We start from the raw sequence: 17,490 nt of genomic DNA, 5'->3' as shown, positions 1-17,490 counted from the left end.
GCTGTTATACAGTCGCATTATTTTAGACAGGTCAGCTCTTTTTTTCTTAGATAATTTAATTGTATGATAGCAATAATCCACTCCTGGGTGTGGGCATCACAGGATTTAACCGTGGTTGGCTTTGTTTATTCACTCGGGCTTTGTCCTTGTGATGAAACTACACCAACTGTGGGTAAATCCTGTGATACTCACAAGCGGTTGTGATGTGAATTATTGCTAAATTAAACAACACAAGCTTCCACAGAACACAAATTAATATTTTTCTACAAATGAATTCCATTTTATCCAGTAATGATATTCTGTGGTTGTCTTGTTTGTTTTAATCTTCTTACTAGACATTTCTTTGTGATGACACAGCAGTGACAGTATTTACAAACTCTGTAAATGAAGGCATAGCCTTATTTTTTCTAAATCTTTGTAGTAATTTTCCTGGCTATTGTTAACAAGCTCCAGAGAAGTGAGAGCTGAGATTTGGATACGCATCCTAGAATTGGAGCATTAAACAGCGCCAAATATTTAGGTAATATAAATGTATCAAACCACAATGCTTGTAAGAAACATTGAACTTTTCCCCCAAAAGGTTGTAGAACCTTGCAGTTATAAACCATATGCTGCCAGTCTGTTTTGATTAAGGATTTACAACTTTAGCAGACTAAGATGTAATCAGCTAAAAACACAAACATGCCAGATCTACATATTTTACCTAACGTACTTTAGAATGAAATACATAATCAGGCCTAGTTTTTATTATCCTCTGTTGTAAGCTGAAACAGGCATCTCTTTTAAAATATAACATGCATCCAAAAGCTAAAACTGTCCGTAATTCTCCTGTGCCTGTCTTCCCCTATCTCTCCTCATTTTCAGGTGAGATGATATTGTATGAAGTAAATGAAATCCAATATCTCATAAATATTAGGTATGGTATAAACTTATCTCACTAAATTATTTTTTTCTATTTTAGATTGATAGAAATATACATGTAAAATATAATAACTAGCTGATTTTTTTAATTTTAATCTGACATACCAATTCCAAAATTTTTACAAAGCATATCGTATTCCACTTTTTAATGGCCATTAATGCCATCACTGATTTAGTTGCTTTATTTATACCACATGCAGATTTAAAGATCCATAAATACTAATTTATTTTCAGATCCTTTTTCTTATTAATTCTGAGCTGTAAAATCCCCACAGCATTTACTGTGGAAGGCAGTAATTATTCCTTTCTGTCATATAGTTTTCTACATGCTGTTTACATTTAGAGTTCCACCTAAAATCACTTCATGTTCTTCTGGGGGTAATTTATCTTTGAGGAATAGTAGACCAGTGAAGAAGGATTTCACTTTCTTGAATTAATCTACAAAGCCACTTCTTAACTATTCACTTTGTTCTCATGTTCTCTGCCAACATACTGATTTTAACAATCAAGATTTGTGCCTCCTTTAAACAATAGAAGTCTGTAGTATTTTAGCTATTTTTGTAGGTGCAGTGTGTTAATATTTTTATAAGAAACTAAGTGCTGGGAGGCAACAGGAAAAAAAAATCTAGCCAACCTGGCATTCTGAAAAAAAACATACGTTGTTTAAAAACAGATGAAACTTATAAAATAAAAATATGGCAAATATGCTAGGACTATTTAATAAAAATATGTCCACATCTCATTGCTCAAAATATATACATTATTCAAAATGTTTATGCTGGCTAGAGCCATGATTTTAATTTTAGGTATTGCTTCAAGCGAAGTGCTTTTGCTGTGACCTTTATTTGATGGAAAATTTGGAATTTAGAGGTCTCATCATCTACCCATGCACTGAAATTCTCCAAAATAAGCCAGAGGTGATTCATATAATAACCACTCCCTCCATCTACCACCCTTTTTTTGGTGTGTTTTTTATATCAGGGTGCAGACATTTATTTTTTTTGTTATTCCTAGCATTGCCCCTTTCAGGGCTCAGCTTCCCTCTCTCCGCTGGCAGGAAAGATCTGTAGGGCTAGACATCTAAACTTGGCATTTAGTCAGCTCAGCTCAAGCTGCTTGACATTTTGGGCATGTGGGAAGTGCCCTGTGCTGGGTGGCAAAAGCCAGGGTACCTTTTTGGCTGGGCTTGTATAGGCCCCAGGGCCGATAGCATAGTACCTACCTATGAACCTGGACGAATGTTATATCCTTGAAAGGATATAACCCATATAGCTAAGGGTACTGCATCAGTGATGGTAGGTTCAGCTTACACAACATACTTCCCTTGTCCTGGAATCAAAGTAAGGGAAAGACAGATCACCCTTTTTATTTAGGTTTAACCTCTTACATGCTTTAGTAGAGAAATTTGTCTTCACCTACATGACATTCCACCAACACAGGAAAGTCTGTAGTTTTTCCTATCAGGTACTGCATACAGTCTTGCATATGCTGTCCTGCTGGTATCAGCCACTGCTATAAAACATGTGTAAAGTAGCACTTTATATATATATATATATATATATATATGGGTCTACTTCAGAAGACTGACAAACCAAAAGACTAAATCCCAAAAGACTGAAAATTCAAAATACTGGATACATTTTTAATGCAGGGGGGCAAGCCCTCTGCACTCCTCATGTGGGGGGGCTGTGCCCCCCACACTCCCTGCTAACTACACACACACACACACACACACACACACATATATATATATATATATATATATATATATTATATATATATATATATATATATATATATATATATATATATATATATATATATATATACACACACACATAAACTCCATTGTCTTCCACATTTATACTAAAAACATTGATTATGTGTTCAAGATAATTCAATCATATCATAAAATACTAAGAAACAGTTAAATAACATTTAAAAATTAACATTTCCTAAAAAACTTTGTAAGTGTTTCTTTAAAACTTTTTTTAAATTTCAAGCAATTAAATATAATAACATTTTATGTATACTTTGATGTAATCTTTGTAAAACACCAGCTGTCAAATATTGAATCTTGTTTACTTGTATAGCATCATTCAAACCTAGGGGTTAGTCACATTTAACAATAATTGCTGGTATAATTCTCTTGATTCTAATTGAACTTGCCAGTATCCTACCCCACCTGATACTGGAACCTTTTTCAATATAAACACATTTTTTTAAAAAGTAGAGCAGGTCATATATAAGTACATTAGTTGAATCACATGTTTTGATAGGATAAACATGTTTTTAAATCCTAGTATAAAGTACCCTTCCAGTTTTGCCATATAAAATGGGGGGGCAAGCAGTGCATTTGGCCAAATAAACCACACAACAGTAGCACAATAGAATCTCTCTGTGCAGGATAATACTCAGTGATAATTCACCACAGGTGTGCTTACACCATCCAAAGTAAATCTACACTGTGAACATGCACCACACTTTCTTATTCCCGAATCCTGAATTGTGGGCTCTTTAACTGATTACAGTCAAGTTCACCTCCAGGTGTTTCTGCAGTTACCTCCCACTCTGCCTCTAGGCATCAAATATGCGTGTTCATATTTGCATTAATAATTCCAAAGCTATGCTATGTACAAGTTATCGGAATATTTTATCTTGAAGCATACATGATGCAAACACAACTGTATTGATATTTGAACTTTGTCAATGAGTATTTGTTATAACTATAAGGTGATAACTTCATTTTTTCAAGGTTCATGCCATACCCACAGGGAGTTAAAGGTACCCACTCAAAAGAACTGTACTGGAGGGAATGAGTTAAGGTTGTTACTCCTTTTGAAAACAAAAGTAAGGACTTTACCAAATGGTTCAGCTAATACACTGGAACCTAACACTCTGGTCCAGTTTTTAATAATTAACCCTTTTATCTGTTTAACATAGTTACTATAAGGAAAAATCATAGCTGTCTTAAATTCATGTTTCTTTTCTCAACATAAGTATTACTCTGAGAACCAGATAACATTAGGGGGTGCTGGGTAAACCTCTTTGCAATAATTGTGTTCTCTAGTTCTTCAAACAGTTCCATAGAGTAATCTAGCTCTCTGAATAAACTTTTCAGATTCTCCATTTCCACAAGAAATATTTCATCTTGCAAGACCAGTTTCAAAAAACGGATCATTTTTCCCTCACTACGTTTCTCTTCTGCCACTTAGGGTGAAATGCAAATAACTGTTGAAAAAAATCTTCCTTTCAATATATTCTTGATTTAAATCTCTTATCCCTACTGATCTTAAACACATAAACATCCAAAAAGTTCATTCCATCATTCTTTTTTGCACAGGTAATTTTAAAAAATCAACAGTTTGGTTAATGTATTTCAAAAATTAATTAACGCTATTCAACCCATTTATCCATAGTATAAAAATATCTTCCAAAAACCTCCAATAAGAGCTTAAAAACAAACTTGTGTTCCCAAACTGACATAACAGTGTTGGCAAAAATAAGAGGCCACAGAGGCACCTATTGTGACACATTTCATCTGTTGGAAAAATTTAACATCAAAGAAAATGTAATTGTGCTTACACACCATCTCCATATATTATTCTATAATAATATCAGTATGGAACAATGCTCCACTTAATGCATTATGGAACCACTGCATGCAGGCATTGTATGTGATGACAAGAAACAGGTTCCTACTGCCAATTATCACCACCAAGATATGTTCTTTATAATAAAATTGGGCCAATTTAATTAGAAAATCCCAAGAGTCCTTCAAAATGTTTGTTCTACTAGGCAACATTTTTAAGTGTTCTATTAATAAAAATAGCAAGTGGTTCTATTTTTCATAGGTTCATAGGTTGCTACTAGGCTATCAGCCCTAGGGCCTATACAAGCCTAGCCATAATAATTCCCTGGCTATTTCTTCCCACACTATTTACTTCCCTGGACCCCTGTCTAGCAGGGTGACTGACGTGATCCCCAGGGTGAATTTCCTTTCTCCCATCCAATCATCAAGGTTCCTTTTGAAGAGGGCCAAAGAGGCACTCTGCTTGACATGTATGGGCAATCTATTCCAGAGGCGGGGAGTCTCTGTTTTGAACAAGCAGAAGCAACAACAGGATGTATTTTGAGGAGTTTGGGGTTATACAAAAATAGCAGGAATGATGGGATTTTCAACCCTCATAAATCTCAGAAGTGCTGAACATAATTCATAGTCATTCACTAAATTGTATAACTACATATGAATTATTCTATGTGCCGTATTACTCTCATTCTTTGAGACCAGCATCTAGAATTCCCCACCATTCAAATAGTCTAATATTTTCCTGAGTAGTGTAAACTACTCGTAACAGCAACTCTCCTGACCTTATCGGGTTTCATTGTTCTGACTGCCCATACATGTCAAGCAGAGCACCTCTTTAGCCCTCTTCAAAAGGAACCTTAATGATTGGATGGGAGAAAGGAAATTCACCTCTGGGAACACGTCAGTCATCCTGCTAGACAGGGGTCCAGGGAAGTAAATAGTGTGGGAAGAAATAGCCAGGGAATTGTTATGGCTAGGATTGTATAGGCCCTAGGGCCGATAGCCTAGTACCAACCTATGAACCTATTATGGTTTTGTCATGGGTCAAGGAGTTCAACAATTCAAGTTGTTGCTTAGTTCTCCTTAATCTTTTGGCAGCATCTGTTACCATGTACCATGCCATCCTAATCAAGTTCCAGTTGGTTCATAAGCACTGTTCTTGATTGTATTACATCTCACTGTTTATGCCATTTTCAGAGGACAGTTTCAAGATCTACTGTGTACCAGAGGGCTCAGGATTGACACTGTTGTTTTTGGTGGTGTACATGCTGTCCCTCAGAGAGGTATTCCAAGGGGAAAGGCATATCTTATAAATTATATGCTGATGACACTTTGCCTTGTCTCTACTTTTGCACATGGTACTGAGTCTGACTTTAATACAGTTGAACTCCTGCTTGAATCTATTTTAAAAGGATATTGGATAATCATCTACAGAGGCTTTACTCATGTACACCGCTGTATGCCCTTCTCAACTTCATCTTCTTTCCCTGTAACAAGTTGTGGTGGGACTGCATTGGTGTTCGCCTCTCAGGTTTGATTCTGGGTGTGAATACTGAGATACTATGTGACACACTCATTGTTAAGGACTAGCTGTTGCCTGTTGCAGTAGTTTGTATGTTCACTTAAAATAATTCTCTGATCAAAAAATTCATACCATCTTTTCACATAGGTGTTGTGGTTCATGTAATGGTTACATTATAGCTGGATTATTGCAATACACTCTACACTGGACTGTCAGATAAAGATGACCTGATGAGACTTTAGAGGGTATAGAACCCTGCGCTGAGGCTGTTGATCAGAAACACTCATTTCTGTGGTATTACTGCTATTCCACCAGATTTACAGTAGCTGTCAGCTGCTGCTGCCAAATGAGTGTGTAAAATACTTCTTACCTTTCAGGGCCTAAACAACATCAGTTTAGCCTACCTGACAGAGCTATTGGTCCATATGTTCATGCTAGTGCTCCCAGATTATCAGCCGAAGGGTTGCTTGCTGTTTAGAAGGCCTGTTTGGAAACATCTCGTAGGACATCCTTTATACTTTTGTTTTGGTCTGCTGGAATCAGCTACAATTCCATATCCAAATGTGCAACAGTAGTACAATGTAAAGGATTTTTCAGACTCATGATCCAGTTTTGGTCATCTAGAAAACTTAATCCAATCAGTGTCTGAGTCATATATACCCATTTCCTAGGCCAGACAATGAGCAGGTTTTTGTTGTTAAGTTTAACACTCAGGGGCAGTAAGTTCCATACTCTTGGACCTCTGCTGGCAAAGAAATTTCTTTTGATGTTAGTATTAAATGTTGGTTAAATTTTATAGTCTCGACCATCAGGTTACTATTTCTTGGAGAATAAGTAATGTTCATAAAACCAATACTCATAGTCAGTTTTTTACTTTGGTTCTTTCTTTTGAAATGTTCCTTTTCCTGTGTAATTGCTTCCTGTTTGAATAATGCTTATTGCTTCTGCTTTCTGTTTTTATGTATAATAGACAATAATTTATTATTATTAATAATAATAATAATAATAATAATAATAATAATAATGGAATATATTGCTTTCATTTTTCAGGAACAGATTCATGCACTATTATACTGATAAGTAACTAAGCACAGATTATAAAATTACTGCTGAATCTCAGTGTGTCTTCGCTACCATGACTTCTTGTGCTTCACTATCAAAGTCAAGGTAACTATGCGGCATTCCTAAGTCAGCACTGATTCTTTGATTATGTTCATTTACCCACACACTACACCATATATAAATGGGGCTGTATTGGATTGTAAAAATCTTTCATCAATGACATTCATCTAACTATATCCATCGAAACTAACTTCAGAGAACAATCAAAATTTTTTACAGGGTAAGTAACCAATTGGCCACCACCACAACTTTGCTTTTTTCCCCACTGTAGTGCAATCTCAGACTTGATATATATACTTGGGGGGCACATCCCCTCACATTGTGAGGTGTGGAGGGCAAAGCCCCCCACCTGGGTGGGTTTGATTTAGTGCAATGCATGTTTCAGGGGGGGTAGTGCCAAATTGGTTACTTACCTTGTAAGAAATTTTGATGTTCGCTGTAGCTAGTTTCGATGGATATAGGTTGATGAATAAGCCATTGATGAAAGAAGATTTTGAAGATCTAATATAGACCCATATAAATATATATATTTATTTATTTATTAATTTTATTCATTTAACATTTGTTGACCGGGAAAGTCTGACTAGGTTCCAGAGAGCCTGTTTTCAGTTGAGCCCCGGGGAGAAATGCTCCTTATGCATGTCTTTGGAATGTGGGAGGAAACCGGTGTACCCGGAGGAAACCCGCGCGAACACAGGGAGAACATGCAAACTCCGCACAGAAGGCACCCCAGCCAAGAATTGAACCGGAGAACCTCTTGCTGTGAGGCAACAACATTAACCACTGCACCACTGCGCCGCCCAATATAAATCACTTGTCTTACTCTTACTTATCTAGCTTTGCCACTGAAAGTCTAAGCTTTGCTTCCCAGTCCACCTTTGTAAGTGGCTTCATTTATGATGGAAAATCACCCAGGCAGAAAATAAAGTAAAAAAAAATACTACTAATATTATAGTAAACAACATCAATACATTGAAGCAGTGGCCTATTTGACTGAAGTGCATAAAAGACATTTCAGAATGAGGCGGTCTTATTTAGCTTGAATTAGTGACTGATATTTTGAATGAGGCGGTCTTATTTAGCTTGAATTAGTGACTGATATTTTATTCTCTTGCAGGGACTGGAAGTAACGTTTGTTACATGGAGGAAATGAAAAATATTGAAATAACAAATGGTGATAAAGGAAGGATGTGCATCAACACAGAGTGGGGTGCATTTGGGGACAATGACTGCATTGACAACATCCGGACAGAGTTTGATGTGCTAGTTGACACAGGATCACTGAATCCAGGAAAACAAAGGTAAGAAAACTGATGGATGAAATTATTTACATTTTATCATTGTATCTCTAGTACAAATGTTAGACCTTTATGATTAATTGGAAAATAACCTAGAAACTGATAAAGCTCTGTGTTCTGTGGCTTACTAGAAATTGCTGGCATTTTCTGTAGATTATTTGCCATTGCCATGGCAACCAGCTTGGATACCTCTCCCATTTGTTAATTAGATTTCAGTCTAGGGCTCTTTTACCAGTTCTTAGCTGGTGGGCAACTCTCTGGGCCACTTATTCTTATTGGTGTTTTCTCTGTAAAAGGCTATTTTTTCTAGCTGTCAGATAAATTAATGAAACCCTAAATAATTTATTTTGCTTGGGTCAATTTACAGAGCAAGAATATAATAGTGTTACCAGCAGGTAAATCCTGGTCAGAATCCAAAAATCCATGGAAATATGAGCACAAAAGACTAAGAACCATGTAGAAAGCCTTTTACTTATCAAAAATAATGAAAATTAACAAATTTGCCAGCACTTTCACACTGAACCACACTTTCCCAAACAGATAAAAGAGCCACCATAATGCTTAATTATTTAAATTATCTGTGTCATTTGACATGCATCAGTTTAATGTCTTAAAGGGGTAGAGTCTAAAACTGTAGTGCCCATCCTAGGGTGATAACATATTTGGATATAATGCCACAGTCCATTTATACTCACATGGCTCTGTGAATTTTATAATGTTAACTGCCTCTAACACCATATTTAAAACCTGTAATGGGCAGACTTTAAAGCCATGTGCTTCACCCTTATCTACGGCATGTTTAACAAAGGAATTTTTAAACAACTTCTACATGACTATTAGTTTTTCTGCTATAAAAAGGAAATAGTCAATATACAGCTACATAAACCAATTCTGTGTTGTGAGGTCTGCATAATAACTAAATGTGAAGGTGTTCTAACTTAGAAGATGGCTATTATTATCTGCAACAAGTACACATTTACACATTTTCTACATGGATGAGCACCTAGTCTTTCAAACAGTCTTGTTCTAATTATTTCATTGGTAATATAACTTAGTTGTGTTTGAGATTCTTCTTATTTTTAAATGTAACGCTAGGTACATCACCAACTATCCATATTATATTATGTTAGTGGTGAAAATGTCCTAATTCCTTTTAATATTATCATAGATTTCTCTCATACATTCATAGAGACTTAACTAGGCTGTTGATCTGCAAGGATCTTTAGAAGCCTAACTCTGCATTCCTACGAAGGTTTTAGCTCTTATATTTTGCAATATGAATATCCAAAGACCAGCTACACAAGTATATGCAGCATACTTACCTGTTTCTCACTATCCATAAAGACCATTGGTGATAAACTAGGAGTACATTTACAGCTACCCTGCATACTTCTCAACTGTACAGATTTTCACAGAATGTCCAGATTCTGGCCTCATATTTTGGTCTGTTTATCATAAGATTGTAGTTTTCTGGCAAATTAGTAGTAAATCATTAAAGACTTGAAGTTAGAAAATAATGACAGACATTTGAGTTTCAGATTTCATATCCTTTAGAAAATTCATGCTAATGCAAAACCTGTTATTCTATTAATTTTCTTAAGTTTGTAAGAGCAATATTTAAAAATTGTACTATTTTGGGCCTTTGTCCCACTTTTATTTATTACTTTGTCCAGATTTATTACTCTAAGAGGCAGAGAGGTATGATTACCCATCCATTAGTCCAAGTTATATTTGAATAGATTAACAGTGTGCCATTATTTCAAATTCTCTCTCACTAACTACAGCTAGATTTTTAGCACCTTTATTAAAATTTCACTTAAGACATAGGCAAACATACATTAACAGAAAAGAAAACAAACCATTTTAACATTTTCCATTTAATTACAATATGCATCAGGCATCTTTTCTTTCTTTCTTTGTAACTATCATCAGTCCAACATTACATAAATTGTTGAATTCCTGCCTTCCTTTAGACCTCACTCCTCCTCTTCCTTCTGAACATTATGTGTGTGCTGTTCCCACAATTTCCATGTATTTCTATTTAATGTGCTTCTTCCCTTTTCTAAAGATCCCTCTTCCAGTTCTTCTGTCTATTTATAATATTCAGTACCTCAAATACCGTTGGTGTAGCCTTTGCTTTCCATTTTCTATAAATTGTGTTTTTGGCAGCCAGCAGAATTAAACCTAATAAGGCCTTACTATGTCTAGGCAATTCAGATCCTGTATCCCATCTCAAAATAATTATTTCCTTACTTACAGCCATATTTATAACAATATTATGACAGAGTACTCTGTAGGGAATTTTTAAAATCTGCTAATTCATTACACTCCCAAAACATCTGTTCCCAGTAACTTCTTTCTTCACACCCCTCAAACATTTACTATCTACCTGGGGGAAACATATTTGAAGTCTGCTTAGGGTGTAAAAATACTTATGTAAACATGTCCAAGCAAAGATCCTAAACCTTCTGCACCTGGTTACATATTTGGGAGTGATACACATGCCTTCCCGTTGCTTTCTTGTATATTGGTTTTCCAATCTTTCTTTGCAATCTTTATAACCTCCTCTGATTGATTCTTATAGTTATCATGCAATATTTTATATGCTTTACTAATTATCCCTTTTTAACAGCTGCTTCTGATCTATATCGGACTAAAAACTCTACCAGAGTAGATCTTTGACTTAAAATTCCCCCATCCCTTTCTCTTTGCCTATACTCTGAAATCAAGCCCTGGTAAGGAAGGCAGTTTCTATCCTGCAGTCCAAATGTCTTCTTGGCCTAATTCCACTCTATTACATTTCCTGCTTGAGTTATTTGCTGCCAAAATCTTGGTTCCTTTGCCAGGTTTCTCCAGTAAATTCCAGCCCCCTCTTGCCTATTTTCTGTACCCCTACTTGCAGTCATCCCTACTGGCAAAATCTCCTTTCTCACTCTTGTGTTGACTTAGTTCTTAGAATTCTTTCTGCTACTTTATGAATATAATCTTCTTAATTTTCCATATCTTTTGGGCTTCTAATACCATGACAGGAATGGACCCCATTCCTAAGTCAAAGTATGCTTAAAGTTCATGAAATTGGTATTCATAGGTTCATAGGTTGGCCCTAGGGCCTATACAATTCTAGCCATAACAATTCCCTGGATATATTTTCCCACAATATTTACTTCCCTGGACCCCTGTCTAGCAGGGTGACTGACGTGATCCCCGGGGTGAATTTCCTATCTCCCATCCAATCGTCAAGGTTCCTGTTGAAGAGGGCCAAGAAGGCAATGTATGGGCAGTCTATTCCAGAGTCTGGGGAGTCTCTGGGTCAGGAACCTATCCCTCCAGCATGTTTTGTTCATTGTGATGACAAGGGTTAGATCCCTGGAGCGTGGGGCTCTGAGGGATTGGGATTTCTTTAAGTGGAGCATGTCCAACAGCTCAGGGTTTGACATGGCCTTGTATGTTAAGCAGAGATCACCTCTGAGTAGACGATATGCCACAGAGTATAGCTGGAGTTTTTTTTAGATGGTCAGTATAGGGCATCTGCTTTAGGTCTGTGATTCTTTTAGTGAGGTATTTCACTCTTTGATGTCAGCCAGTAGTGCTCTTCGCAGCACCTGCAACGTGCCCAGTAATGACTCCTTCTGCAATTTGTACAGAGTTACATGTATTGGTAGCATATATAAATACAATTGTAGACTCTTATAATATCTATCTATCTATCTATCTATATATATATATATATATATATATATATATATATAAATGTATCTCTCTCTTTCTTTATGGTCTCTATATAATCTTCTGTATGGTTGTTATTATTCTCCTTAAGGATCTGAATCCAAAATCCATCCCACTCTCTCTCTAATTCTTGAACTTCCCCCCTTGCTTCATCATCATCTCTTTCCACTTTGAATTATAACTTTCTGCTGGTGCTGTGTACTTGAGCCTTAAGTGGGTAGCTTTAAAATATCCCTTCAAATCAGGTAAACTTAAACCACCTTGTTATATTGGAAGGATCAACTTATCCCACTTAACTCTTTTCCTCCCAAATAAATTCCTTCAATTCTTTATTAATTATTGTCCATACCTTCTCCTTGGGTTGATAAAAGTATACCTGACCTATATATAAGACTAAAGAGACTACAATCATTTTCACTGCTTGTATCTTACTATCCATATCTATTAATAAGAGTTTCCAGTTTCTCAGTTTTGTGTTATCTTTTGTTTAGTCTCTTCTGACATATCCTTAGCTGCCATAATGGAAGCCTTTTTAATCTGTACTCCTTTACACTTCATCTTATCATGTCTCCATATATATGGGCATTGCTGAATCAAATCATTTGTGGGGACATAAATAATGGGCATAGCCTTTGTTTTATTTTCATTAATTGTATATCCCAAAAAGAACTGAAACCATCTCAAAATGTTCCACAATACTAAGATGTCCTTTTCTGGATTTAACAGGTACAAAATAATATCGTCTACAAATAAAGTAATCTTTTCTTGATTACCATACAAATTATATCTTTGTATTTCTGAGTCCTTTATTTTCTTTTTCCAATGTCTCTAAATATAAAGCAAATAACAAAGGGGAAAGGAGACACCCCTGCCTGGTTCATCTGTTCAAACAAAACTTATAAGAGAAGAACCCTCCCACTTTAATTCTTGCCTCCAATCCATCATATATCCTTCTAATTAACCTTAATATCATATCAGGGAATGCAAATGCTTCCAATACCCTACTCATAAAAATCCCAGCTTACTCTGTCAAATGCTTCCTCTGCATCAAGACCCACCAACAGCAGCAGTGTTTTCTTATACTGTGCATCCCTCTGGATCATCATTGTTCTATTAAAGTTGTCAAATGTTTACTTCCCCTCCTCAAAACGAGACTGATCCATATCTCTCAATTCTGGCAAAGCCTTTATCATTCTTTTAGCTAGTATAGACATAAACACTTTATAATTATGGTTTAAAATTGAAGTGGGTCTATATGAAGCTTGGTCTGAAGGATCTTTGCAATCTTTAGGCAACACCACCACCACAGTGTTCTTCCAATATGCTGGTACTCCCCCTCCTTTTAAAATACTGTTAAACAAAATCTGTCAGATCTTTATCACTTTCTTCCCTCCTAATTTTCTGACGTCCACAGGAATATGATTTGTTCCTAGAGACTTTTCTGAAGATTTATAATGCATCACTGTTTTTATCTCCTCACCTCCTATCTTAACTGCTAGTTGTTGAGCCTCATCTACCCGTAACCTTGACATACTTAAGTCGTCCATAAATATTTCTATTTGTACTAGTTCTTGATTTCCACATTTCTCTGCTTTATACAAATTTTCATAAAATTTACAGAATATCTCTAAAACCTCTATAGGATCTCTGGTTATTTTTCTTACAGATTTCTTAAGCTGGAAAACAACCCTTTCTACTTTCTGTTGCCTGAGTCATTGTGCTAAAAGTTTTTGTGCTCTGAAGTTGTCATCAGAAAATAGTTGCTTAATGTAGTCTTTATAAACTCATGCATACTATCCAAACTATAGCTAGATTTTATCAGCATTCTTCAAAAATCAGTACACATGGACTTTAAGGTAGTAGATATTCAATATTTTCTTGTGGTAAGTTGCGATGCTCTATTCATCTCTCCTTTATTTATGTTATTATATGTGTAACTTAGAAGCTTCCTGATAAAGTGTAAATATGTGCTTCATTTATATTTCTTTATGTAACCCAGTACCAATATTTCCTTCATTTGTTTTATATATCTTGACATTAAAAATGTTATGCTGTTGGCTAAAGTTTCTGTATTAAATTTCAGAAACGTGGTGCTTTTCCTCAAGTCATTGAAGGAATCCAGTAAGGATCTTTCATCACTTGTCTGTATAAAAACATATCATTCAAAAATGTACTATAAAAAGTAGGGTTCCATTAGCTATTTCATCTCCAAATGCACATAGTCTCTCCAATTAACCAGTACCAAATTGGCATAATAGCTGGCACATGTGCCCATGGCAACAACCTTCTGTTGAAAAAATAACTGATTATTAAAAGTAAAATATTGTTCTCTAAAGTTAAGTGAAGTAGAATGCAAGCTAAACTAGTTTTAAAGTTTGAAACCTCAGGGTCTGATGTTAAATTGGAATGAATGCCACCAACATCAAGTCTGTTAGGAATTAGAATTTCACATTCATAGTTAGAAATAGAAAATCAGTCAATGTGTTTTGTGAACACTAGTCATAAAGTGACTGTTAGAAATGTCTAGAATCTACACATGCAAATGGTACCTTATTTAACTGATGTCTTAGAACATTTTCAGCATATATTGAGTGCCATTGTTATCAGACCATCTGTGCCCTGCATGGCTCTGCAGCAGAATGACACCCTTTTGTACTATTCTGAGATACGAAAGTAGAAAATGGATTCTGGATAACCAAATATGTTGATGATTGCAGTCTGGGTAACATAATTATTTAAAAAAAAAAGATATTGAACTTCTGCAAGATGGCCTACAAAAATGCACACCTGCCAAAGTAGTTATGATCTCACTGTTAATATTAGCAAATACACTATCATGATATTTGAAGAATATGAACATGAGTTAAGATTTCAGAAGTAGTAGTCCAGGGATAGTGATAGATGTTTATTTACTAGTGTCAGAAAAGCATATTGCATTACCCATCTAATAATAGAGGGCATGCCTCATCATTCCAGGGAGATTGTTGTACTCAAAAGTGTCAAAGAAACGTTATTGTCATTTAGGACCACATAAGTGTAGCCTAAACGAAATTACAAATGTCAGCTCATGAGAGAAATGCAGTGCAAATAATATGGATACAGCGGTGTTAGAGAATAACATAAGAAAGAAAATAACACATATGACAGGCAAGGGGTAGTTCACATTACATACACACACACTCAATACTCATTAGTCAATGATAAATAATAAATAAAAAATAAATACCCACCACCACCAAACTCCTTCAATGTAAAGAGAGAGAATAAATATAGACTAGTGAATAGCAGCTGTTTAGTCACTGTATTGCACTTGTTAACCTTAGGTATGGCTCGGTAACGCCATCATATTACATAATAATAATAATACTGGTAATTGCTCAGAGCAGCAGGATTAAATAAAAAAAGAGGCTTCAATGTATCAGGTATTATGGTTGGTGTCTTTGTTAATAAGTCTCACAACTGTAGGATACAAACTGTTCCTGAATCTGATAGTCCTGCAGTGGAAGCTGTGGTACCTCCTTCCAGATGTAAGTTGTGAGCCGGATGGGTCGAATCAGCAAGTATTTTATATGTTCTCTTTCTTACTCTTGTAAAGAAAAGCTCCTGAATAGAAGGGAGGTTTGTGCCCAAGATTTTCTCAGCCACCCTCACCAACCTCTGTAATTTCTTCTTCTCAGCAACTGTGTAGTTGCTGAACTATGCTATAAAGTTGTAAAGTTGCTTGTGAGGATGCTCTCGATAGCTCCCCTGTAAAAAGCAGTAAGAGCAGACAGCGGAAGCCTGGCCTTTTTGAACTTTCTCTGGAGGTGAAGCCTCTGCTGAGCCTTCTTGACTATATGGTTAGAATTAACAGTGCAGGAGAGGTCATCTGAGACTTCTTTATATACATTATTGAATGTTGCATTCCATTCCTTTGAACATGCTGGCTGGAATGTATTGTTTGTTTGTTTCTTTCGGCTTTTCCCGGTTAGGGGTCGCCACAACGGAACTCCGGTCCGCTAATTATTGGCAGTAGATTTTGACGTGCTGGCTTGCCGGGCCTAACGCACAACCTTCAATGAAGGAACGCCTATTTACGCATGTCAACACACAGAAGATGCTCTAACTGAGAATCGAACGGGCAACGTCTAACTGTGAGGCGACAACGTTACCACAGCACCACCACTGCAGCCTGGCTGGAACGTATTGAAAATGTAAAATGATTAATTACTGGAAAATCATAGGACTTAAAAATCTGAACTATTTATAAAGGCTTTGAAACTTGTCATTATGTATTGTTTCATATGTGTTACTTAGAGGTGACCTCTGATGAGGTTATAAATCTGTGTCTGATCCATTTCTGTTTGAACGTCTGTGCATGGAATGCACTGGTGGGGTGAGCTACTACCATCAGATCAGACAAGCCAATACTTCAAATAAATATCAATAATGGAAAAATATGACATATACTTTACACAATGCATTGAAAGGTTATGGAATAAACTTCCCTTACCATCAGAAAAAGTCTCAAAAATAATGTGTGTGTATGTATACTATTTCTAAGCTGATTCAAACAGAAATGCTGTGCAGATCAAGAAGGCACAGAGAATTTCACAAAAACTATGAAAACACAAACATCAAAGTTTGAAACAAACTTCCTTGGATGTCATGGATTGTTCTGCACCAATGACAGAAGCCTCAGGTTTCATACACTTTATTTAACATTATAAGTCAATACCAAAGCCTTTCTTAGGAACAGAAAACACAAAAAGTCTTAACATTTCTTAGTTTTTTCGATGTTCTGTAACTCCTTAAGCTGGAAAACACTAGGAGTCTCCACTAATGTTAAATATTTTCCTCTGCACCAATGGCAAATGTCTCTTCTGAAGAATAAGCCTTGTGGCACACATCTGTGATGTGGAGCCTGTCTTTTATGTCTGCACCAGCTGGTCGTTTAATTACTGCCTGCCCAGCTCTGCCTTAACAGCATGCATGCTCCCTGCATGCACATATTAAAGTCAAACACCCATCCACCAATATGTCATACCGAAAAACAGTATTTGCACATCAAAGCAGTAAAAAAAAACATATTTTTCATCATTTAACTATTGACTGTGCTATATGTCTATGCTATATGTATACACACAAACACACACACACACACACACATATATATATATATATATATATATATATATATATATATATATATATACACATACATACACATATTTGGGTCTACTTCATATGATAGAAAGTTCATTTGATAGAAATTCATTTGACCGAGACCATAACACCGAAAGTTCAAAACACTGAATACCCATTTGAGTGAA

Source organism: Protopterus annectens, chromosome 14.part0 (genome assembly GCF_019279795.1).
Source record: "Protopterus annectens isolate FY-2018-M chromosome 14.part0, PAN1.0, whole genome shotgun sequence".
Taxonomy (NCBI): domain Eukaryota; kingdom Metazoa; phylum Chordata; order Ceratodontiformes; family Protopteridae; genus Protopterus; species Protopterus annectens.
This window is presented reverse-complemented; position numbering follows the sequence as displayed.